The sequence below is a fragment of the Grampus griseus genome (genome assembly GCF_964374135.1).
Source record: "Grampus griseus genome assembly, chromosome: 13".
Taxonomy (NCBI): Eukaryota; Metazoa; Chordata; class Mammalia; order Artiodactyla; family Delphinidae; genus Grampus; species Grampus griseus.
The window spans coordinates 33,662,619-33,686,891 of record NC_139007.1 but is presented as its reverse complement, the minus strand read 5'-3'; the positions used below and the strand labels follow the sequence as shown (position 1 = coordinate 33,686,891).

General features: G+C 32.3%; 1 pseudogene across 1 annotated transcript; it reads left to right on the top strand.

The window, feature by feature from the left end:
• Positions 1–214: 214 nt before the first annotated feature.
• On the top strand, positions 215–23,521 carry LOC309831477 (heterogeneous nuclear ribonucleoprotein D0-like; annotated as a pseudogene). Its single transcript has 2 exons — positions 215–279; positions 22,716–23,521. The product of its transcript is annotated as a heterogeneous nuclear ribonucleoprotein D0-like (transcript).
• The last annotated feature ends 752 nt before the right edge of the window (positions 23,522–24,273 follow it).

Genomic DNA, 24,273 nt, shown 5'->3' with positions numbered 1-24,273 from the left:
TGCAGATGCAATTAAGGTTGCTCATCAGCTGAGTCTGAGATGGAGAGAGTATGCTGGATTATCTAGGTGGGTCCAGTCTAATCATTTGACTCCTTAAAATCGTTAAAAGAAGAAACATCTTCATTTGGTTCTCTGAATACCAGACAGTAGTGTGAGAAAAACTAGATGCTCCAATGCCAGCTTTGAAGACGAAAGAAGGTGGCTACAACAGGGAATGCGGGCAGCTTCTAAAAAGTGGAAAAGGCAAGAAAAAGATTCTCCCCTAGAGCCTCCAGAAAGGTAAGCAGCCCTGCTGATATCTTGATTTTCTCTCAGTGGAACCCATGTCAGAATTCTGACATAGAGAACTGTAAAATATTACATCTGTGTTCCTTAAACCACTAAGATTATGGTAATTTGTTATATCAGCAAAAGAAAACTAATACGCCTGGAAATAGAACGTTGCCTGGAAGTACATACCAAACAGTTAATTGTTCTCCATGGGAAAAGCGTTAACAGAGGAAGCTGTCACTTATTTATTATTTACATAATAAAGAGGAAAATAAATCAGAATAATAACAGAAAATATTAAAATGTGATATTAAAAGAGCAAATAAGGTCACTAAAACAATTTGGCTAATGTGCAATTAAAAATGGGGGAATGATGCAATGTTGTGTTAGTTCATACAAGATTTTTCCTTACAGCTTAGTATTTATTTTGTGCCACTGAAAGAGCTGCTGAATGCAGCAGTCCTTGGTGTTTTTCCTTTTGTCTGATAAGACCATCTAATTTTGCTTGAGAGTGCTCATTGCATGGTGCTTCCAGATTTTGTGCATTAGTGAATTCTTTCCCCATCTAATGATTTAGGATATGTGTATTTATTTTTCTTATTCTAGTGATTACCTTAAACATACTGAAGAAACCTATATTTTTGAATTCATCAACTTCCTTATCAGCTCTTTTTATCACATAAACCTTGAGAAAATTAAAATTAATCCCTTCCTCTCACACACGCACCCAAGCTGAATTCAAATTCTTGCTGGCAATTTCAGGATCTCAGGGAGGTCACAGCCTGGTCTTTTTGATCCTCACAACTATTCTGGCTGCTCTCCAAACACTGGGCACATTTTTGTTTGCACCTCATGCCATTTGAGTCCACAAACTCTCTCAGGCATTCACCTGTTTTTCTTTTCAATCTTTCAAATGAAAAAGACATATCCTAGCTCTTTTTTTTTCCTGGAAAATTATTGTAAGATGGAAACAAAATTTGAAAACAAAACAAAATTAAAAAAAAATAAACCCACAAAACAAGCAGTATATTCCATATAACCATTATATACTGAATGTTGACTCTTCTTCCATTTCTGGAGTTTGATTGCCTCCATATAATGCAAAGACCACAGAGGTAAGGGTCTTGTTTCCTTATTCCCATTGACTCTCACCCACACACAAGTCAAAATACTGTCCCTGAAATTGAGTGTTTATCTGGAGGTTATTTTTTTGTTTTTTTTAAACGGAAGAAAGAAAATTAAGAGATCACAAGTTAAAAGTCTATAAAGCACCCTCACTGGAATGGGTTTCTTTAAACTCCTTGTTCAAAATGTCAACAACAAATTTAAGTGTTTATTCTTTATTGATCACACTGAAACATACTGCATCCTTTGAATCTGCAGAACAAGATCTTTATTTCAGGAACATTTAATTCTAACATAATACCGTTTAATTATAAAACATCATGTTGACTTTTTGTCTAGTACTATATATATATATATTCTTTTTAGTTTATTAATTATTCTTAATGCACTTCTCCTAAGACTGCAAGTCATCTAAAAAGGATATTGGTGTCTTCCTTCCACTATTACCTATCTCCTTTTAATGTTTCCTTTAGAAATGATTTATGAGACTTATAGTTTTAATATAGTAGAATATAAATATCTTTATCCTTTTCATGTCCTTTTATAATCTCCTCTTGAATGCGGGTAAGAGTTGTGACTTGCTTCTAACCACGAGAATATGGTCAAGGTGATAGGATGCCAGTCTTATGATTATGTTGTATAAGACTGGTTAGACTCTGGCATCATGCAATTTTCTAATATTGCAAATATGATGGGGAAAACTGGCATCTCATTGTTGCCTTAAATATTATTTCTCCTATTCCTAATGATTTGAGAATTTCTTCATATACTTACTATCATTCAGATTTCCACTTGTGAGTGTTACTTATCCATACAGTATTCTTTATCTGTATTTCTATTGTGTTTCTGAGTGATTTACATGAGTTTCTTGATTCATCTTTCTCTTAGTTTTTGTTGTATATACTAAAAATAGCATTTTACAAGTTGTTAATGGTCTGTTGACTTTATGTAGGTACTCTGTATAGAAATCCATAATTTTGATGAAATCAAATGAATATGTGTCTGCTTATTAATTTATTATTTTATTTATTTAAACTTGTGCTAGGGCCCTATTTGAAATTTTTCACACTACTAGGCCAAATATATTCTAAATAATTACATAGTAAATACTAATTACTAAATATGTTTAACTTTCACATTTAGATCTTTAATACATCTGATTTACACATCTACATATATTATAAAATTTTATATTGAAATTCAATTTTATTTTCTCTATATAAGAGTTTTCTCTAACACCAGCTACAAAATCTTACTTTGCATATCTATTTAAAATCAAATATTCAAAAACACATTTCTTGGTCTCTGAGTTATCAATTCTATTTCATTGGTCATTTTTTTTTTTCATTCCTTGTTTGCTTCTATTACTATGGCTTCATCATACCTTTTCAAAACTGGTAGCACATAACACTTCCCTCATTTTTTTTTTCTTTTTTTTCTTTCTGAAAAAAAAAGTGACAGCCTTTAATAGATCTTTATTATTCCAGTGAAATTTGAAAATAATCTTGTTAGTTCTGGTTATCTTAGTAAAGATTTATTTTTAAAAACAGATTCAAGTTTGGTCATAGCCATGTATAACTTTCCATGTTTTATGTTTTTCTCATATCAATATTAATATGTGGTTGTATGATTAGATATGAGATAGTATTTTATTATAGAATTTATTTGACTTTATTTATGAATTATAATTTACTAGCAACAATTTTTGATACTATTTTAAGCAAATATCTTGTGGCTACTTTTCTCTATGTTATCTTAGCCATCAATTTATTCACTTGTTTTATTGCTTCCCAGATTTCACATGCACACATAAAAATATTGTGAAAATACTGACAGAGACCGGTTTAGGGCTTACTTGCAGGAGCTTTAAGTGTTTTAATGATCCTAGAATGGTTTGGATATTAAGTGTTTAAATTAAATTTATTATAACCTATAGATTAAAATCCATACCCTTACATGGTTTTGGCCTAGGTATTTTTATCAGGTTGCTCAATGTTGTCAGTAATGAGCATTCTATGATTGTTGATACACATTGTTTTATTGCTAAGCTTCATTTCTAGACAGTATCCATATTAGGAAGTTATTGAAGTGTACAGAAAAAGGCAGACAGCAACCTAGTTCCTAAGCATACCTTCCAGTCTTTGAAGAGGTCTGCTCTAGTTCTTCCATGGCTAGTCTACCCCTCAGCCTTTAAACTGGACCTGTTAGTAAGGTACATCAGAACTTCTTCCACCTATTTCCTATACCTTTTATTGCATTATAAAATACACACTGTATATTGTTCTGTACTAAATTCTCGGAGCCCCTGTGAATTGTACAAGTGCCATTGTTATTTATCAGTTATTGTTCAGCTTGTGATGTGAAATTGTGGCTTTCTCCTGTCTTCAAAGTATATGAAATACTCTAATGAGCTGTGCCCTTACACTTCCATCTTTCTTGGAAGTCAACAATCAAGTACTTATTTTGGCATTGCTGTGGATGGTTTCTTCCTCTAGAAGTATCTGCAGAAAAAGCCTTGTTTACCTTACCACATAGTAGAAACTACCTGTGCATTGCTTTGCAGCTCTATGACTCTCTTTAATAAAAGTGCTCTTTGTCTTCTGTGATCTCTAATGAAATCCATTTTTTTCCTAAATATGAATAAAGTTATTTTAAGTGACTCTTGTAGAAAGAGTCAATTTCTCACTGGGATCTGGACTAAAACCCAATCCTCCAATTTTATACAACCATTAAAAATCTATATAATTATATTTCTGCTCAAAGAAGATAATGCATGATTCTTGTCTAAATGAAGTGGAATTCTCTTTAATACTGCATGGATGTCTTATATGGTAATTACATGTATTGCATATGACAATTACAACATGACTATACAGATAGAGACATTTCTAATAAATATGAAAAGCTTAGAGTAGCATGACAATATTTATAAGACAAATGTATACATGTTTACTGTTAGTAAAAGACTGTAATGACTATTTTTTATTTACTACATCAGTATAATTTCAGGAAACCATAAATAAATAAATAAAGTCAATAATATAAACATTAAAATAGAGTGCATGTTAGAGCATAACACTAATAGATTGCCCGAGTTGTGTATTTATCTGCTATGTTCAATTATAAATCTTTTATAGAAGTTTGCTCATTTAACTCTTAGTAGGTACCGTTGATACCTGCATTTTACAAATGAAGTAGCTGAGGCATTGAGAAGGAAATAGTTTGCCTGACACCATACATCTAGTAAGTGGTGGGAGTAATACTGGGATGCAGAGGATTTAACTCCAGTGCTCACATTTTTAATCGTCACATAACAGGTTCATTCACCATAAGGTGATTACCTTCAGGGTGTTTGGAATTTGGAGGCAAACTAAAATCATGATTCTTTTACACAAAGTGTTAAATGATTTATGTTTCCATAGATGTGGAAGATAAGCTTGTGTCACAACAAAAATGCAGGTCACAGCACTATCATTCCTTTGTCCCTGCTTATTTCTTGCTTTTCAGTGTTTCAACATTCAATGTCTCACATGATAGATACTTCCATTCTATCATGTGTATTCCAATTATCCTGTAGCTGGTCAGTGAAATAAAACTAATTTGAGAATACTCCACCTAATTAGCAATTTTTGTCCTGATGCATATACAGCAAGTGATGTTGCCATTGATTCTAAACTATAAATTTGGAAACCTGTGATTATCTCCCAAGCGTTTATATATATTTAATACATATGTAAAGGAACTCTCAGTAAACCATGTAATGTTGAGCTTATTTATCTCCCTTATGTACAAAGGGCTGCTCTAGTTATGAGAATCCCTAGGATGTTTGACTTGCCCCACTCCACTCAGCCCCACACCAGTAATTCTTCTGCTCACTAGAAATCTCTCCTAAATATTTTCAAGAGTTCTTAAAAGTATTCACAGGCATCAAAGGTATAAGAAGTCTGCTTCAGCTAGACATATTGTTATTTATCTAACTGTTAGGAAATAAAGGAAAGTAAACAACAAGGCTGCATTTTAGCCATAGAATCTCTCCGTGTCTTGCAGCTAAGCCATACTGTAGCACATTGTTATTTGAACAAGGAGGAGAGACAAGAGATCCATATCTCTGTTTCTAAATTAAATTAGCAATATTGGATAATATTTTTAAAGCATATTTTCCTATTGATTGATTTAGAAAATTCTGATTCAACAGGACAAGGACAGATCCATGGACCATACATGCTTCCAAGATATATTTTACCTGCTGCTCTGTATTCAAATCACTGAATCCATTATCCTCTTTTGTAGACAGAGGATCAGCTGACTTTTAATCTCAAATTTATTTCCCAGGCTAAGGAAGCCAATCAAATATTTCTTTGTTAAATAGCTATAGTCAAATGATTATGTTCTTATACTGTGAAATGGGTTATTTTCTTCTTTATTTTCTCTGTTTATTGATGCCAGGAAATCCCTTTGGCTAGGCATCTTCATTTATTCAAGTTACCTTCAGTTTACTATACTCAGAATTACCTGTCTTAAAAATACTAATTTTCTAGAACACTGGGCTTGAAAAATAAGGCTACACTAAATAAATCTATGATTCTGTGAGTTGGAGAATGGAATTAGTTAAATTTGCCAAGAACATTTTTTTTTTAATTTATGTACTAGTGGTCAGAAAAATACTTTCTCTATAAAATAACAAGATCACTACCTTAGTTTTACTGTTCAGACCTTTCCAGTTGTGTCAGGGTAATTTTGGCTAACGAACCTAGTATGGGAAAGGCAATCTTTGACTTCCTACTGAGCTACATTTTGCAAACTTTTTAAAGAAAAAAAAAAAAGGATAAATTATGAATGTTTTTTTCCCCAGCTCATAGTACAGGGTCAAGCACATAGCAAGTACATGCCTTAAAAAGACTGAATGACTGACTAGCTAAATCAATGCATGAGGTGATTTTCCAGTCACTACAAGGAGGTTATCTGTTGTGAAAAGGAAATTGCACTCTGAAAAAAGTAAAGCTGCTAGGATAAAGCTCTCAGACATGGAATGACTGTTTTTTAAAGAAAAATAATGGCTCATTTACATGAAATACTTATTTATTTCCTAGAAGAGATTGTGTAATTTGCAACCATGTCACATCTACCTTTTAGATGCTTGAGTAATTTGTGCCGACTAGGTTTGTTATCGAGTGGTACTTGTGAATCAAGTTACTGGCTGCTCAAAATGATAAAAAGCATTATCACATAACTGAATGCTATATCAGAGTTTAATATTCGCAATTGCAATCAATCTATTCTGAAAAGTCTAAGATAATTGTAAATGGGCAGTAATAGTTCTTAAGAAAACACAATCAAAAGTTCATTCATATGTTATTGCTGGAGGTTCAGTAATAAAAGTTTTTTCATATTCTTAAGAAGTCCTTTGATCATAATTAACCTCTGACACTGCCTTCTTGCCCCCTTCAGTACGGTATCAAAGATACTTTGCCATATGGCCCCAATCTACACATCAATTATCATCTTCCAGTGCTCATCCCTCTTCTCAATCTCACCTCTCAGTATATACAAACATATAATATATCCTGGCATGTGAAAACCCTCACCACCTCCTGAATATACCTGTTGTTTTTATGCCTTTGTTTAGCATATTCTCCTTTTAAAAGCTGTAACTATCCACCTCTACTTGTTAAAAGACAATTCACCTTCACAAACCATCTCAAACACCACTGGTAGCCTTAATAAATCTGATGTTTCATTGAATCCAATTTTCTACTTTATTTGACAACATTTTTTAAAATGGAACTGTTATGTAACTCCTCATATTTTATTCACAATATATGATTTAAATGCCTTTATATTAAACAACTCTTCATACCTCAATGGCATAAAATCTTCATATTTAATCCCCCAGCATTTAATACAGTACTTGTATAAAGTAGGTTTTAAATATAAAACTGTGAATGAGTTTGAGAATCAAATAAAGTTAAATAAGGGACTGATTTGCTAAAAGAAAGAAAATAAGGATATGTCATGAAATATAAAAATGTCAATTAATATTCTATGGTTACTTAATCTCTTCAAATACAGAGCTATTTTAAACTGTGCAAAAATACCAAGACAGCAATCATGAAAAATGTGTTCCAATCTTTGGTCTACCAATAAGTAGCTATTTTCTCCAGGTCATTTGCCTCAATATTCAAATAAGAGATTACACTTGATGTCTCTGTTGTTCCTTTCATCACTCATATTTATGTGTCTGATTTGGGCTCTCTTTAAGACAAGTGAGAGATTCATTCAGCTTTCCTAGGTATTCCACATTGAATAATATTTCATTTATTATTCCTACATAGTGGATTACCCCAAAACTTAGACACTTTAAACAATTTTTATTTTACCCGATTTTATGGGTCAAAGTTTCAGAAAGTGCTGGATTAGGCAATTCTCACTTGGGTCTCATGAGGCTAAGTCAGATGCTGCTTGGAGCTGTACTCACTTGAAGGCTCAGCTTGGTTGGCCATCCAATATGCTCCCTCAAATGCCCATCTGTCCGTTGGGAGTTCAGCAGGTCTGTTAACCCAAGTACCTAAGTATGATCTCTCTAGCATGAGAGTCTCAGAGTAGTAGAATTTCTGATATGCCAACTGAATATCTCCAAAGCAAGTAACCCATCTGATAAGGCAAAAGCTGCCTCACCTATTATGGGATAGACTTGGAAGTCTTGCAGCTTCATGTCTGCCATATTCTTTAGGTCACAAGCAAGTCACATGCTTGCCCAGATTCAAGGGAAGGAAATTCGCCTCAAGGTCTTCATGGGGAAGTTTTCTAAAGAGCACATGGGATGGAAATATTATTACAGTCCTTTTTTTGAAAATAAATTTGGTCACAGTTGGTAACTATTGAATTTGAATGTTATTAAACTAAAAATAAAATACTAAACTTAAAATTTGTCAATTTTTCACTTATCAAAATATAGTATGGAAAATTTTAGTGACGACTCCCATCACTAAGGGAAAAAAAATATTTCTAAGACACATAATATATGTCTCTGACAAGTTCCCAAGCACTGACCATACTTTAATAATAAATACCAAATGATGTGAGTCGAATGATTTTTACCTTGAAGAGCAAGAGAAAGGCATATGCCAAAATATTTAAAGTTGTTAATCATAAATCACTTGATATAAAGAGGGGAGTGATAAAGTGCCACACAGTTTATCTCACTTATTAGTTTTGATCCAAGTTACTATATTGAAAAGAGGATGATAACTTATTTTGGGAAGAGACTGAATATTTCTCAGGGAGAAAAATGTCAACATAGTTACTCTTCTTATTATCACAAAACTCATATACTGATTAAAAAGAATAATTATTATATAAATCAACCTCATTTCCTCATAATTTTAGCCAGTATTATATATTTTTCAGTATTATTCCAAAGTACATTGTACTCATTTCTCCATTTTACTCTAATGTAATTTAGTCACTTCCTATTTTAAAGATTTACTTAGTAAAATGTATATACAAATAATTGCACATATTTAATGTATACATTTTGACGATTTGGGACATATTCATATACCCATGATGCCATTACTACAACCATGGGACTAAACATATACATTACCTCGAAAACTTTTGTTACATCAAATCATCATGTTTGCTGTGGGGTTAATATCTTAAATATATAAGAATCTCCTATAGCTCAGTAGCAAAAAAGCAAATAACTGATTAAAACATTGTCTTTTCAGAAGAGATTCTAAAACATTTTATTGAAATTATTCACAAAAATTTTGAATGTTGACTAGATTTTCCCTTTTTTCTCTTATTTTTAAACCTCTTTATTCTCTCAGAATTATCAATGATCTGAAATTATTGGTCATTGACCCAATTACATATATTAATTTATACTTTTTATAGTAAACCCAAACTGAAAACAACACAACTGTCAAAAACTGTCGAAACTCATTGAACTGTTTACATTAAATGCATTAATTTTATTGTATCTAAATTGTATTCCAGTAATGTTCAGTTTTAAAATCCTCTCTATGTTTTAATGGAAGTACTATCACCATCAAGGTAAGTAGATTTATTACATTAGAATTAAATATATAAAGATTAATAAATAGTAGTAAGAGTGAGGAATGGTGGAGTAGTAAAAATTTGAGAAACTAATTATAGAATAAATGAGATAATCATGTTCTCTTGAATTCATAAATAGGATACAAAATATTTTTTAAAATATCTAAATACTCTTACATCTACTTACCATAAAGTAACCAACACTGATATTTTTAGTGACCTTATTTTTTATACAATTTCATACATATATAATTTTGCATAAATATTACTCTATTGTAATACTATTTTAAAATCATGGGTACATTTGTTTCTTTATATGTAATTTTTTACTTCCTTTCCTTTTCACCTACCAATAAACTAACATTAAGTGTCTGATGTGTGTTTTTACATAATTTGTTCAGGTTTGTACAAACGTACACACATATACAAATTGATTCTGTGGTTGGTTATTAAGTTTAAAAAATTAGATTACATTACAAACATGTTTCTGCATCTTGCTTTTATCATTAATATTATGTTTGGAAAATCTTCTAAGTCAGTTGATATATGTTAAATTCATTCATTTCTTTAGCTACAGACTATCATATGGAATGGAATGACAACATATAATCATTCCCCTATGATGAGCATTTTATACAGTCAAAGATTTTTTAACTTCTCTAAATTATTCTAAAAATGACATCCTCATATAAATATATTGATACTCATGCATTTGTTACAATGGAATGGATCTTCAAGAATTGGACTGCTTAAGTATATGTATATTTTTATATTAACAATTATTTACAGATTAATCTGAAAAAAAACCCATAAGAATTAAAATGTCTCTATAAATGAAAATGTCTCTTTCCCTCCATTTACACAAGGAATATGTTCTATAACAATTTTTTTGTCAAACTAATACATGTAACTTAATATGCATTGTTTTGAAAATAAATTCGAACATCTTTTCCTATGTTAGTCATTTCAATTCGTTTGGCTTGAGGTATGTATTCCCATTTTGGCCCATTTTAATATTTGATTGTGTTTCTTTACTTAAAAAATTGTACAAGTGCTCCCAGTAGTATAAGTGTTAGCACTTTATAACATGCTTTGGAATATATTTACTGATCAATAAGGAAAAATATTAGTTTACTTTTTTTTTTACTTTGAAGTATAGTTAATTTACATTGTGTTAGTTTCTGCTGTACAGCAAAGTGATTCAGTTGTGTTTGTGTATATCTATATAAATTTTTCTTATGGTTTACTTTTTTGACATGTTTTCTTAGGAAATTTCATTAACTGTTTGGCATTATTAGTATTATTTCTATATGAAAACATCGGGTATGAAAAAGGTAATATAGGAAAAGCTATTTGATGAATTATATTGATAATGTCACTTAATATTGAAAGTGTAGAAAAGCAGGTAAATTCATGTATTCCTGATGGTAGTTTTTAAAGCTGTAACATTTTTTAAAGTAACAAAGTAATAACTATTGAAGTAAAAATTATGTATATCCATTATTATAACTGCAGTTTTAAGAAACTGACATCAAAAGAATAAACGGTGTGTAATATATGGACAGGAATATTTTATACAGCATCTTTGCAACAAATATCTTGGAAAGAAAAACTGTATATATCCAACCAAGAAGAGACTAGGTTATGGTTTATCCATAAAGTGGAATATATGTGGTTAAAAAATGGGATGACTTATAGCTCTGAGACTTATCGTAGAAAATACCCTGTTATATTTTACATGTGATAAAACATATTGAAAATTAGCCTGTGTGCAATCATGGTGGTTCTTGTAAATTATACAAAGGACACTATGTTATATATTTATGTGCACAGACAGAAAATCATGAACAAAACTATGCACTAAACTGTTAGCTTTTCATAAGTCTTGAAAATAAAGTTGAATGGGTTGGCTGATCTGGTTACTTTTTATAACATACTCCTATACACTGTGGGGCATGTAACAATGGGTATGAAATGCCTTTGCAAATCTAAAAAATAACTTAAAGTTTTTCAAACTTAGATGAGATGCCTGAATTTAGTTATGATTTATTTGGAATCAATCTGATGACTGGTGCTTTCAGAATACTTAAAAGAACTTTCATAATTATCATTTGTTTTTTGTTTGTTTATGCTGCAAGATTCCCTTCCATCTAAGCATTTTCTGTAGTCAAAGGAATTGAATTTTTGGAATAAGGGACCATTGATTAGACTCTTTCTAACAAGAATGCCTGCATTCTGGATCTGATCTTTGATGTATGTACCACAGAGTTCTATTATAATAGTTAAAAACTTTTCAATTTTGGAATTCAAATGTCATATTTAAAGGTAAATTATTACAATAATATTTTACACAATCAAAAACCTTTCTTATGTTGCTCATTTTGTCAGTAATATAAGAAGTGAGGAGAAGAAGAATAGAAAGAAGAGGATTGGAAGGAAGAAAAGGAGAGGAGAAAGGGTGACTAATATGATGTGGCTGGAAAATTGACTCTTGACTGAAGAGGTCACCATTTTGTAGGAATTGTGTAAGTTACACCAACAAATAGATCTCACTAGCATTTTAACAAGAAGACCTGATATAAAAAAAATAGAGAGTGCTGTTTCATTTTCATTAGTCAAAAAACAGTTGGCAATGGAAGGACTACAGCCACTTACAATGTATTTGAATCATCTGAACCTCCACAATTTAGCTGATTCAGTAAACACACAAAGTTGTTAACTGACATCCTGTAGAAGAAATAATTCTTTGATTTTTAGCTTTTATATATTTGTATTATTGTCCAACTGTCCAACAGTTATAGGGAAGAATGTCTTCTGAGGTTAGGCTTGTGCAATGAGAAAATTCTGAGAAAAGTTTTGATGAAAGAAAAGTAAACTTAGTAGAAATACAAAGATGGGGAGTACTGAACTATTCCATTTTCCTGCAGCATGAGATTTAAAGCCAGAAGAACAGAGGTGCTAACTCTTCACTGTGAACATTCATCCCTCTCAGCCTCCATGCTTACTGAACTTAATATCCTGCCTCTGAAAACTGGAGTATAGCATAAGAAACCTGCTAGCCTAGCAAATTTCTGGAAGTGTATAAAGTAAGAGGTAAAATAATGAGTGTTGAGCTGACAGGAAAAAGTTCAAGTTGGTTAGGAAAACTGAGACCAAAGATCTAGGTTTCTGTGACTTTTAAAGATGTGATTACTTAAAAATGGAGAATACAGAAATAGAAAAATCAGTATTAGGGCACTCTTGTTTTTTGATTCATACTATTTCAAAATAGATTTCCACATATATGAAGCACATTTTAATCTCAAGTGATTAATATGTTATATATATATATATATATATATATATATATGGATGCCATACATTTTAGAGTATATTTGAGCATGTTTAACTGTGTATGTATATATATGTATCATTATAATGAACATTTTACTAGTTACTTAAACATATCGCGGACCCTTACCTATTCTTCATTTCCTTCAACTGAGATACTCAAATTTAAAAAAGCATTACCAATACTATGCTGTCTTAGTCTGCTTAGACTGCCATAACAACAGAGACTGACAGGGTGGCTTAAGAAACAAAAATTTATTTCTCACAGCTCTGGAACCTAGAATCTGGAATCAAGATCAAGGCATCAGCCAATTCTGTGTCTGGTGAGAAATCTCTTCCTAGTTTATAGAGAGCCGCCTTCTTGCTATGTCCTCATATGCTGGAGAGAGAGCAAACTCTGCGTCTCTTCTTACAAGGGCACTAATCCCATCCTGAGGGATTCCCTTATAAACCTCATCTAACCCTAATTACCTCCCAAAGGCCCCATCGCCAATACCATAACATTGCTCAGGGCTTCAATATATTTGAATGCCTTTTATTTCTTTTTCTTGCCTAATTGCTCTGGCTAAAGCTGACATTCAGAAATGAAGGAGAGAGAAACAAATTCTGGGAGAGCTTATCGCCACTAGACCTGCCTAATAAGAAATGCTAAAGATAGTTTTTCAACTCTCTTTAAACAGAAGGGCACTAAATAGCACCACATAAGCTCATGAAAGTATAAAAATCACTGGTTATGGTAAATATATAGACAAATATTGTGATAATGATGCATAAATTGCTTTTAAATCTGGTATAAAATTTAAAAATACAAAAATATTAACAATAACTACAACAATAATTAGTTGATGGATACGCTGCATAAAAATATGTAAATTGTAACATGAGTAACATAAAGTGTGTGTAGGGGGGTAAATGTGTAGAGGTTTTGTATTCAAGCAAATTTCAATTGTTATTAGCTTAAAACAGACTGTCATAATTATAAGATGATTTATGTAAGCCTTATGGCAATCATAAAGGAAACCTTATGATAGATATACAAAAGATAAAGAAAAAGGAACCAAAGTATAACACTACAAACAAATCACAAAGGAAGAAATCAAGAGAAGAAAGCATCAAAAGGAATACCAAACAGACAGAAAACAACATAATGCCAGTAGTAATTTGTTACCTATCAATACTTAATTTAAATGTAAATAAGTTAAATTCCCCAATCCAGAAACATAAAGTAGCTGAACAGATTAGAAAAAAATAAGAGCTAAACATATGCTATCTACAAGAGACTCGCTTTAGCTTTAAGTATACATATAGGTAAAAAGTGAAGGTATGGAAAAATATATTACATGCAAATGGTAACCAAAAGAGAGCAGAGGTGATTGTGTTTATATTAGAGAAAATACAGTTTAAGTCAAAAATGTTTACCAGAGCCAAAGAGATCATAATATAATTACAAAAGTGTTGATTTATTCAGGAAGACATAACAATTATAAATATATATTCACCCAACATCAGAACACCTAGATACATAAAGAAAGTATTAACAGAATTGAAGGGAGGAAAAGACAGCAATATAATAATAGTAAGAAACTTTGGCATTCCACTCTCAACAATGGATAGATCATTCAGACAGAAAATCAGTGAGGAACACCAGACGAGCAACATTTAGACCAAATGGACCTAAGAAATACATACAGACCATTCCTCCCAACAGCAGCAGAATACACATAATTTTCAAACACAAAACATTCTCCCAGATGGATAACGTATTAGGGCACAGTACAAATCTTAACAAATTCAAGAAGACTGAAATCATATAAAGTATGTTTTCTAAGCAAAATTATATGAAATTGGAATTGAATAACAGAAAAAAATCGGAAAATTCACAAATGTGTGGAATTAATACACTCTGAACAACCAATGGGTCAGAAAAATTCAAAAGGTAAACAAAAAAAATATTGAGACAAATGAAAATGAAAGCACAACACACCAAAAGTTATGAGAAGCAGCAAAAGCAGTATTGAGAAGAAAATTTATAGCAATAAATGCCTGCATTAAGAAAGAAGAAAGATCTCAAATAAGTAACCTAACTCTACACCTCAAGGAACTAGGCGAAAAGAACAAACTAAGCCCAAAGTTAGCAGAAGGAAGAAAATAATAAACATTAGAACAGAAATAAGTGAGAGACTAGAAAAACAATATAAAAGATCAATGAAACTCTGAGTTGGCATTTGAAAGGATCAACAAAATTGACAAACCTTTGGCTAGAAAAATGTAGAAAAAATGAGAGAGGACTCAAAATTGCCAATGAAAGAGGAGACATTGCAGTTGGTGCCACAGAAACAAAAAGAATCATGAGAGACAGCTATAAATAATTATACACCAACAAATTGGATAACCTAGAAGAAATAAATTCCTAGAAACATACAAACTATGGAGACTGAATCATGAAATAGAAATAGAAAATGTAAATGGAGCCATAAGGAGATTGATCAGTAATCAAAAACCACCCAAGATAAAAAAGCCCAGTTCTGATAGCACTGTTGGTGAATTCTACCAAGCATTTAAAGAATTAGTGCCAATCCTTCTCAAACTCTTCCAAAAAAATTGAAGAGGGAACAATTCCAAATTCATTTTATAATTGCAAGAAAAGAAAATTGCAGGCCAATATCCCTGCTGAACATACATGCAAACATTCTCAACAAAATTCTAGCAAACTGAATTCAACATTAACAGGATCAGATACCATAATCAAGTGGTATTTAGCCCTGGGATACAAGTATAGTTCAATGTACACAAATCAATAAATATAATACAGTACTTTTACAGAATGGAAGACAAAAATCATGTGAACATCTCAACAGATGCAGAAAAAGTATTTGATAAAATTCACCACACTCTTATAATGTAAACGTTCAACAAAACAGGTGTAAAATCATGTACTTCAACATAGTAAAGGCCATATACAAGAAGTCCACTGCTAACATCATACTCAGTGCTGTAAACTTGAAAGTTTTTCCTCTAAGATCAGGAACAAGACAAGGATGTCTACTCTTACCACTGCTATTCAAATCATTTTATTATAACCTATATGGAGTTTGGAGGTTGACAATGTTCATCTTGATATTTATTGTAATACAGTCTGATGACAACTGAAGCTGGAATTGTCTGAACACTCTTCACTCACATGTCTGTAGTCTAGCCAGGGATGGGTGAAGAGCTGGGGGTATGAGGTATTTTTTTCCTCCATGTGTCTTTTTTAAGTGGCTACCATAGCCTTCCCAGCAGGCAGTCTCAAAATAAGTTTCTTACATTGCAGCTGCTTTTCTCCAGGGCAAGTTCCAAGAGAGACAGGTGGAAGCTACCATTCCTCTTAAAAGCTAAGCTTGGAACTGCAGTAACTCCAGTTCTTTGAAAATTTATGGTGAAAGCCATCACAAACCAGCTCAGGTTCAAGGGGTTGGAAGAACGTACTTCACTCTCAACTGAGAGATGGAAAGCAGATATTGAGAAGGCAGGCATCAGTGGTGACCATCTTGGAGATAAGCTACCAAAAGTATTAGACTAGCTGCCCTTTTAAATTGAGGAAATGAGAGTCAAAGGCATTTTTTAACTTGCCCAGGGTAAAAGTAAAACCCTAATAATCTAGCCCCAAAGCCCATCTTCCTAACCAGAATATTTTGCTATCTTTGTATAACAGAAACAGCACAGGAATCAGTTTCTGCAAATCACTAGGATAACCTCTAGATTTTCTTTCAAAACAGAATTATGATCGTGATAGTAATTGACAATCATTTAAAATCCATTAATTCGGTTATTCAACTTTAAAACTGTATGTCCATTTCAAATCCACTTATTTAACTACAGAAACTTGGGAGCAGCAAGGATTATTTGTAATCTTTTTATTGGCCTATTGGGTGGCAGATATTCTACTTATCTCTCTAAATTTGTGCACAAATGTTATCTGTTCAATATTGTCAAGGAAAGGTCTTCTTAGATTAGATAAATATAAAATATCTAATTAAATTTCAGCTTTCTTAAGATCCATATATCTAACTATCCACTGGATATCTTCCTATAAGCTGCAGAGACCTCTCACTCAGTGTATCTTCCACTTGATCATCTGTTCACAATCTTTAATAAAAACACCAGTTCTTCAGTTGATAACACCGAGTTATCTTTTACCTCTCTCTTTCCTATCTCTACCTATCAACAAAACTATCACATAATTTTAATGAATCTAAATTTTTATATATCTTATAATCTAGCACCCCTCCTTGTTAAAGCATACCTTGGTGAATGCCTTTATCATATATGTAAGAGTTACTGAAACAAACTCTATTCTATTCTTGCCCCATTTTAATCTGTTCACGTTACAGAGTGATCATTCAAAACAGAAAATTAGATCATCTCACTTCCCAGATTAGAAATACTTATTATCTCTTCCAAGTTTTCAAATTAAAGTAAAAGTTTCTTAGAAATCTGTAAAAATCTTAGTTGGCTGCTTAAAAACTTCATGTCTCAGCTGCACAGACTATACCCACTTCCAATATACATGCTGTTTGTATAAAAAATACTAGAAGTTCATACTGTGTTCTTTTTGAATGCTTCAACAATGATCTGATATGCCCCAAGTTAAACTGATCTTACTTTCCAATCCATGGCATCATATCATCACCTGTGTTTACAAGACCCTTTTATTTTGTTTTATCTTAAAATTTATCTTTTTTCAGTTTCATTCTCTTTATCCTCCATGCTTAATTTCTTCCCATCTCAACACATTAGATAACCAGTTTTAGTGTATTTAATGTATGTGTGTCTAATCACTGCTACCAGATTTTATTTAAACATATGCATATTCTTGGAAAATAAAAAACTGTATTTTGTTATATTTGCCTATTTATTCCCTCAATATTTTACTTCTGAATTCTTTTCAGTTTACTACTTCTTAACATTATACTATTATGTTAAATGTATTTAATTTCAAATTATATTACATTACAGAAAAGACTGGAGTGATAACAATAAGGTATCCGTTGATAGACCTATGTGATAAATTACTTGGGTTATAAATTAAATGTGCTGTAGAGTGGAATAGGTTGTCTAGAGGTTATATGCATACCAAATTTCAGTACTTCCAAATTGCTTTCCAGGATAGCTCTAACAGTTTATAAACCTTGTACAGTGTATGAAAGTTGTTTTTTTCCCAAATCCTAGCAAGTGCTAATTCTTACAATCTGATGGATGTAAAGTGGTATAATTTGAATTTTTATTTCTCTGATTTCTAGTCAGGTTGAGGGTCTGGGTCTCTTCATATATTTAATGGCACTTTGGTTTCTTGTTTTGTATACTACCTCTTCAAATCATATGCTTAATTTATTTTTTTCTGTTGAATATACTGCCATTCTCTTGCTGATTTTTGTTAAATAGGAATTTAAAATTCAGTATTAGATGGATATTTGCAATTTCTAGTCAGATCAAAATTATATTTGCTCTTTTGGTTTAAAAATGCTAATGTTATCTACTAAGCTTAAAATGCATCAATGCAGTCAAAAAGTTCAATATTTTCCTGAAGTCTCGAGTAATTTTACTTGGTGGACTTTGTATCTCTGCAAATGTTTAACACACTCTACTCGAGGCAGATAATTACTTTAGGCCTTGGTGTTGGCACAACTTCCCTTGTAGGCCTCTTCTGTTCTAACTCATTCTTTTGGCTTATATCTAACCCTATTTGGAGCACATCACTGACCCACTATTCCTCAGGCCATTCTTTGGATTGTGGAAGATGTGAAAGTACATAATTGTCTCTTTTGGGGTTCCAGTTAGGGACTATACTCATTCTAAATCTTTCTGTAAGAGAAATTCTAATATTCAGAATCTGGATTCCAGATGCCTGACATCATGTTTTATACTTTCTTGGCAACCTCTGGTATACTTTTACTTATGAATTAATACTCCATATGTCTCAATGGATGTCCCTTTTATCACCTACAGTAAAAAAAACTTGCCTGAGATAAAAGAATTATCTTTCATTTCTTCTGCCCCAGCTTCTTCTTGCCCTCTTTGTATTCGAATAACCTCCACTAAACGGAGTTCAGATGCATATATCTGTGTTCAGTTCTGAGTCAGTATCAATTGATTCTTTTTCTCCTTATTTTAAGTCATCTTTCCCTGCTCTTTTGCAAGCCTGGTGATGTTTTAAATTAGATTCCAGATGTTGTAGATTAACAATAGGAAAACACTCTAGCTGTTGTTTTATTTCAGAAAATTTCTAGTTGAATAAAGTTGCACATGTGATCTGATAATTCTGAGAATATGATGTTATGATTCAGGATATTGTCACCTTTGTTCTGCTTTTACAAACAATTTAGTAAGTTCAATAAGCAGGACTTGTTTGCTTTCCCTAGAAGTAGAGCAATTAAGATGCTTCCTCTTCCCGAGAGTATGAATATGCTGCATTACAAAGCTAGTCCACTTCAGAGGTAGAAAGAAATAGTGACACAGGTTATACCTGTTATAAAATGAAATGCTCTACTGGATAAAATAAAGCTAGAAAGCAGTGTAATGCAATGCAATGCGGCCAGATTAAGCAATATATATACATATATTTTTTTTCCCTCAGCACTTAGAGTGCATTAAAAAATTCAAATCAGTGATATTAGAAAACTATATTTTAAATACAATTGAGATTTAATCATTAGTTTGATAAAACACCATAGCTTATTTAATAAAGTATTTCAAAGTCTTTGCATAATATTTTGTTAAATATTTATTTTTATAATATTAGAGTAAGCTCAAATTACTATCATTTTTTTCCTGTAGATCATTTGTGAGAAACGTTCTATTTTTTAGCATCATGTTCATCCTTTTCTCAGTTTTCTACTTGGGGAAACATAAATATCTTCACTGAAAATAAAAATGTTGCCTTCAAATCTTCATTTGGATAGGCATAATATAATTAAAGTTTAGAAAGGAAAGCTCTTAATTTTACAATTCTGCTATTTCAAAAATATCAATGCAAATACTAATGAAAATGGAACATTTTCATAAAACCTAAATTTATTTATTATGTCCTTATAAATTCAGATGCGATTTCCTATCAACATAATTACGTTAAGAAGATAGTCTTAACGTAACACGTGTACAGTTTGGCTGTTTAACTAAATGATCCTGTCATACAAAGTGATAGAATATCTGAGATGAGGAAATACTGCTCTATTATTTAAAAAATAAAAATATAAAACCAAATATGATTACAGAGTTTAAAAATGATATAAAGACAGCAGATAACAGATTGAATTCTGTAGAAAATAAGTTTACTGATTGAAAGCATTAGCCCAAGAAATCCTTTCAGAACACAAGCATGAGTCATAGAAGAAAAAGATAAGTGAAAGGTTAGATGCAGGGGAATGTGTAGAAGAAATTCAATACAAGTGTAATGGAGATTCAAAAATGAGTGCTGAGCAGAAGAATAAGAAGCAACAACATAAAAATAATAATAAAAACTGAAACCAACATAATTCCCTGTCCCTATCCAAACCAATACTGGGACCAAACATATTTTCCCATCCTGTGACCAGGCATGCTTAGGAAAGCATGTCTTTGTATTGAATAATCTGATTACAGGCAACAGCAACTATTTACTCCAGGACATGGTTGGACCTGGAAAATACGACTGTAAACCAATAAAATAGATTGTTTCTCAAGCCTAACTGCTTACTATTCAAGTCTCCCTTCAAAACCCTTAACTTAACACAAAACTACTACATCATAAACTCTGCCTAATCCCAACTAGCTCTCTACCTTTAAAGACCTAACTTGGAACAGTAGATGACTCAGGATATGCTTAATACTTGGAGATGAAGAGCAACAGGTAAAATTTATTTATGCATGTAATATGTTTTCTATCTTAATATTCAATTCCTGGAAATTATACTTTATATATTTAACATCCACTCAATAAAATTTTATTATCTACTCTACACACAATGTTGCAAGGCACTGGAAAAATGGAATACAAGTATCGCTATCAAGGAACTTAGAACTCTTAAAAGAAGTAACATTGCATTTCAATAAATATGCACATATAAAAGGATAATCTCAAGCATCTGGAGACCTTCCTCCCTCTCCTCAATAAAGTCTACTTCTAAGTCAGCTACTTACTAATGGATGGTACAGACTTACAACCAGGGACAAGGCTAAAAATCTTAGGCAACACAGCTATTCATTTATCTTCATAGAGTGTTTAAACCTTATGAGTTTATGGAATTTCTTATCTATATATGAAAACACAAGTCTTTTCTCCCAACCCCAGACTTTCTTCTTTGTTGGTATCAAACTAAAACTCATACATTTTTAAAGAAATGGCCCACTCCTCATTAACTCCCATGGTGTTTTGCTAGGGTAGGCAACTAGGCACGTGGGTGCTATGTGGATACCCTTGTAATCTGACACAGGTCTAATTTAGGGCTTGCTCAATCGCTGTGTGACAAGAGCAAGTCAGTCTGCTGACTCTAAGGACTTATTCTAGCAATCTAAGGAAATCTCTCTATAATAGGACAGGGCAGCTATCAGCTCTCAAGCAGCTTAACTTTCTAAGCTCACGTATTTCTTTTAAATATCATAATCTATTTTGGAAGAGATACACACATTTTGAGTATAAGTACAGAATCATTTCTCTACAACTTCCTATTTTCTAATTTACTAAGTGGTATGCCAAGGGATTCAAAATTAATTCTATGATGATTCACCAATCAATGGTAGGATAATAAGTCCATCAAACATTGTGTAAACTATAACAATATCCTAGATACATGTTATACCTCTGTATAAAAGAAGTAAATCATTTTTATTGCTCTGAAAGAAATTTTGACTTATTTAACAAAAAACATGATAGGAAAAAACAGTATTAGGCAACAACCTATCATTGTTAACAAGGGTGTACATACAAGATCTATAGGGGATCAGAGCAAAGAAAAACGAAAGTACAGGAGGAAGTAGAGTTGGATGCCAACCAAATGAAGAAAGAATTTTAGCTAGATGGAGGGAATTAAAGTTCTGTGCCACAGTAAGAAAATAAAATCACTACTAACTTAAACAAATGATATGCTGTCCAAACCAAGATTCACTGGAAAGTGAAAGCGGGTGCTAAGAAGTTATAATAATATATTATTTTAAATTTTTTTATTGTCCCCAAAACTGATTTTATTACGATGTTGAACTTATTTAAAAACTTATAGTATATTTAAAATTATTTTCAAAAATAAACTTCCTTTCAGAACACAAGAATGAGTCATAGAAGAAAAAGATAAGTAAAAGGTTAGAAACATTCATAGTGAAACATATGAATAACTGGTAAGTTTTAAAAGATTGAATATCGAATTCCCTGGGCCAGTGGTTAGGCTTTCACTGCTGAGGGCCAGAGTTCAATCTCTGGTCAGGGAACTAAGATCCCACAAGCCGCGTGGGGCAGCCAAAAAAAAAAAAAAAAGATTGAATATCAACAGTATTTTATGGGAAAATCAAATTCTTTAGAGGAACCTTGCAATATTCATTTTGATTACATAAACATTAAAAATTAACACAAGCAGTAGTAATTACTATTGGTTTATGTTTACATACTTAATTAGGTTTGTGTGTCCTGAAAGCTTTATGACTGATATATTTCAGAGTATGGTATTATTTATTTAGTACAGAATTATGTTTTCATATAATAACTGGGGATATTATTCAAAATTGCATCTTATGGTTATAACTTTGACACCACTGACAATTATAGATTTTTTCTGAGAGCTGCAATAGGTTTTTTTAATACATTTTTGGTGTACAGTTCTATGAATTTTAACATATGTATAGATACACGTAACCATACGGCAATCTGGGTACAGAACAGATCCATTACCCCAAAACACTACCTTGTGATATTCTTTCTTAAGTCACACCATCCTCCTAACTACTACCATCCTCCTACACTCTGAAGCAGCGACAGCACGGCAAGAAGAATGGAAAATGTTTATAGGAGGCCTTAGCTGGGATACTACAAAGAAAGATCTGAAGGACTACTACTCCAAATTTGGTGAAGTCGTAGACTGCACTCTGAAGTTAGATCTTATCACAGAGCAATAAAGGGGTTTTGGCTTTGTGCTATTTAAAGAGTCAGAGAGTGTAGATAAGGTCATGGATCAGAAAGAACATAAATTGAATGGGAAGGTGATTGATCCTAAGAGGGCCAAAGTCATGAAAACAAAAGAGCCTGTTAAAAAATTTTTGTTGGTGGCCTTTCTCCAGATACACCTGAAGAGAAAATAAGGGAGTATTTTGGTGGTTTTGGTGAGGTTGAATCCATAGAGCTCCCCATGGACAACAAGACCAATAAGAGGTGTGGATTCTGTTTTATTACCTTTAAGGAAGAGGAACCAGTGAAGAAGATAATGGAAAAGAAATACCACAATGTTGGTCTTAGTAAATGTGGAATAAAAGTAGCTATGTCGAAGGAACAGTGTCAGCAACAGCAACAGTGGGGATCTAGAGGAGGATTTCCGGGAAGAGCTCATGGAAGAGATGGTGACCAGCAGAGTGGTTATGGGAAAGCATCCAGGCGATGTGGTCATCAAAATAGCTACAAATCATACTAAATTATTCCATCTGCAACTTATCCCCAACAGGTGGTGAAACAGTATTTTCCAAATTGAAGATTCATTTGAAGGTGGCTCCTGCCACCTGCTAATAGCAGTTCAAACTAAATTTTTTTGTGTCAAGTCCCCAAACGGAAGTATGACGTTGGGTCCCTCTGAAGTTTAATTCTGAGTTCTCATTAAAAGAAATTTGCTTTCATTGTTTTCTTTCTTAATTGCTCTGCTTCAGAATCAATTTGTGTTTTATGCCTCCCCCCAGTCTCATGTTAAAAGCCCAGTGTGACAGTGTCATGTTGTAGTAGTGTCTTACTGGTTTTTTAATAAATCATTTTGTATTTAAAAAAAAAAAAGAGTAGGTAGGTAGGTAACTCCTACCATCCTGCTACCTACTCTCTCTTTGTCATTACAGCTGTATCTTCTTGTAAATGTCACACAAATGGACTCAAACAGTATATGAACTTTTGAGATTAGCTTATCTCACTTGCATAATGCTTCTGTGATTCATCCATGGTGAAGAATGTTAAGGTTGTTTCTAGTTTTTTTGAATTATGACTTATGTGAACACTCATGTACAGGTTTTTTCTTGAAGATAAGTTTTTCTTTCTTTAGGTTAATACACAGTAGTGTGATTACTGCATCATATAGGTAACTATGTGTTTATCTTTATTAGAAGCTGCCATACCCTATTCAGAGTAGCTGTATCATTTCGCATAACCAAGGGCAATACATGAGAGTTCCAGTTGTTCTACATCTTTGTTATCACTTGAGTTTATCGATAATTTTTATTTTAGCCATCCTAAAAGGTGTTATAGTGGCTCTCATTGTGGTTTTCATTTGCATTTCCCTCCTCACTAATAAT